Below are 3,182 nucleotides of genomic sequence, written 5' to 3'. Positions count from 1 at the left end.
ACCTTGTCCTCCAACGCTTCCTTCTCCACCTGAAGTGATGCATTGAGCTTATCTTTCAAAGTTATGCCGGCACAGTATTTGGTTAACTCCTTCTCCGTATTAGCTACATTCTCATGTACAAGGCTTTGAAGCTGGCCACAACCTACAAAATGCCAATGAGTTAAAAAAGTAAACAAACCATCTATACTTATGGATAAAGGATCCTTACCTCCGAAAGCTGGTCAAACACGTGTTGGGCACTATGGACTTCCACATCAGGGTTCCTTTTTCTTTTCACGGTGGACTTGGAACGAGTCATCATAGTCTTTGGTGGTGCGAGGTTGGAACCCTTCATGGGCTTCTTCTTAGAGGAGCGAGAGGAAATTAGGCTGTCAAAATCCTCTAACTGGAATTGACACAACAAATTCTTGGACGGCTCGGATAATGATTTCTGTGCACCTGCCCAAAAAAAGATAAGCTCCTTGTAATCTATTGTTTTTCTTTATTTTTATCAAGTTTATGATTAAAGAACAAACTCTAACTTACTGGACATGGTTTCTGAAGAACTTGCAGTCTTCTCGGCTGAATCACTTAACACTTCACCAACAATCGTGAAGGTCCGGTCAAAAGGATCAACAATCTTGAAGGTCTGCTAAAGAAAGAATTTGATATATTTACTCAAGTAAAGGGAGAATATTTTGCACAGTTGGTTGAAAGATATTGCTATCTAGTGAATGAAATGAAGAGGCTAAAGATTGATAAGCCTGAGTATAAATACATTGATAAACTTGCTGATGCGTTACCTGAAGAATGGGGTACTTTCATCATGATTTAGCAATCAAACCCCATTGCTTATGCTCGTCTAAATCTTGCAAGTTTTATCGAGAAGCTGGAAGCTCATGACTTGGAGCTCAAAAAGAAGCAAAAGATGAAATCAACCACAGTATCACAAGATGTGGGATTATACTACAAGGGTTCACAATCAAGTTCTTCAAATCCCAAGATTCCCACTGCATTCTGTACTGAACAAACTGGTCAAGCATTTGCAACTAGTGTACCTGTTAGTTCTGCTACTCCACAATATAGTAGTAGTTACTCAGGGACCATTCCCATATCTCAAACTTCTAACACACTAGAACCTAATGTATTACAGTGTAACATTGCTGTATATTTGAAGAAAACTGGGTGCCTAACCACTGAAACTGTCAAGGAATATATGGTTTTTCTAGGTTCAGTTCTGGAATCTTATGAATGTCTGGTTGCTGTACGGATTGGCAACTACAATATGACAAAAGAAGATTATGATCAAATCGATCCAGAAGAGATGGAGATGATTGACATTCATTGGTGCATGGCAAGTGTGATAAGAAGAGCACCAAGATTCAAATAGATCACTGGAAGAAATGTATTGGATGGATTAAATTCAAAGCTGCACTTTGATAAATCCAAAGTGAGATGTTTCCGATACAAAAAAAAGGACACGTCAAGAGGGAATGCACAAGCAAAAATGTGGATGATAATGCTGCAAATCTGTTTGGACGGGACTACTACATGCAAGAAATATATCATCGTCCCGAGGGAGAGTCATCAAAAGGAAAGAAACCGACAGAAGCTTCTACTTCACAGCAAAAGGCAGCTACTGCACAGTTGGATGAGGGTTCAACTGGAACTCGGTATTTCAAGCTAATGTAGCAGAAATGATTGATGAATGTGAACAGGTTGAGAAGGTTGAAAAAGTCAAGCCGGTTGAGGACATGAGTGAGAAACAGTTGGTGAATGACGATTAATAGGGTTAAAAGGTTGATCAAGAAGTTGATCAAAATAATTCTGATGATGACCTTCCAAGAACTTATGACAGAATTCACACGATTCCTTCTGATTATCTTACCTCATTATTTACACCTGATATAATTGAATGTTTTGCAGGTTGGTTTAATTGCGAGGAAGTACCACATGATAAGATAGATTTTGGAGAGGAAGACATTGATCAATCAAGTAAGATTGAAGACTCAAAAGACAAGGTAGGTGATGAAATTGTTGAAGTTGTGACTGATGAAGATTCAGAAATTTCAAGTCATGAACCAATAGATCAAGCATTCATGGCAAGTGAGGTAACTTTTAACTCAAATTATGTGAAAAATGTGAATTGCCTTGTGATGAATGTGACTTTAAGAATCTTGAAATTAAAGAGTTAAAAAGACACTATGACAAATCATTGTTTGATCTGAATGTTGTTAATGAGGCATATTTGAAAATTCAATTGTGTGAAAAGAATTTATGGGAAAGGATTTTACAGGATTAGAAAACCATTTTAATGTTAAAGCACACGGTTGAAGACAAACAAATTGCCATCAACAGACACATAGACGAAAATGCAGCACTCAAACTTGAGCTTCAAACACTCAAGATTCAGACTGAAAGAGTTAATTTGAAATTAGTAAAGTATGTTGCATCGTCGTACGTCCTTGATCACATTATTTCTAAAACACACAAGGATAATGAGACTAAGAACATAAAAGAGGATTATCATGCTATGCCTCCACCTATGTGGAACGCTTATATTCCAAAGAAACCAAAAGGTTTCAAAAAGGCACTGAATGTTGAACTCAACACTCCACATCATGATAACTCAAAGTCTGCTAATGAGGTTTGAGAAAAGAATGAAAACGAAAATTCTGGATGTGATATGTCTACTGGAGTGAAAACGGTAGAATCAATGTTGACTGAGGAAGCGGTTAATGTAGGACTCGGTATGCCCAAGACACATATTATTATTGATGTGGCTAGTATGTCATGATCCAAGTCGGGTAAAACCCAATTGTAAGCTAGACAAACACCAATAATATTTGTTTATATATGACATGATCATAACAAATAAATATTAACACTTGAGTTATTTAGAAAAGGGTTTCTAAATACAATGTACTTGTGAAATAAATAAATCATATAGATGATTTATACTTTGAGGGAAAGCATTTCATATTGTTACTTAAGATGGTTAAGTAACAATATATTAAGCATGTTACCTATAATGTGTCATTGTGTATAACACAATATAAGTGTATATGACACAATGCAAGTTATATGTAACCCAATGTAAGTCATATTAGACAATGGAGGTAATATAACACAATGTAAGTTATATACGGAAATTTTAAAATAATAATAATAATAAAGAGAAGGAAGCCCCCCCACCCTGTTTT

This window comes from Bidens hawaiensis, unplaced genomic scaffold (assembly GCF_021521415.1).
Source record: "Bidens hawaiensis isolate Kalapana, Puna unplaced genomic scaffold, B.hawaiensis_p1.1 tig00039127_1, whole genome shotgun sequence".
NCBI lineage: Eukaryota > Viridiplantae > Streptophyta > Magnoliopsida > Asterales > Asteraceae > Bidens > Bidens hawaiensis.
Note: the sequence above shows the minus strand (reverse complement) of the source record.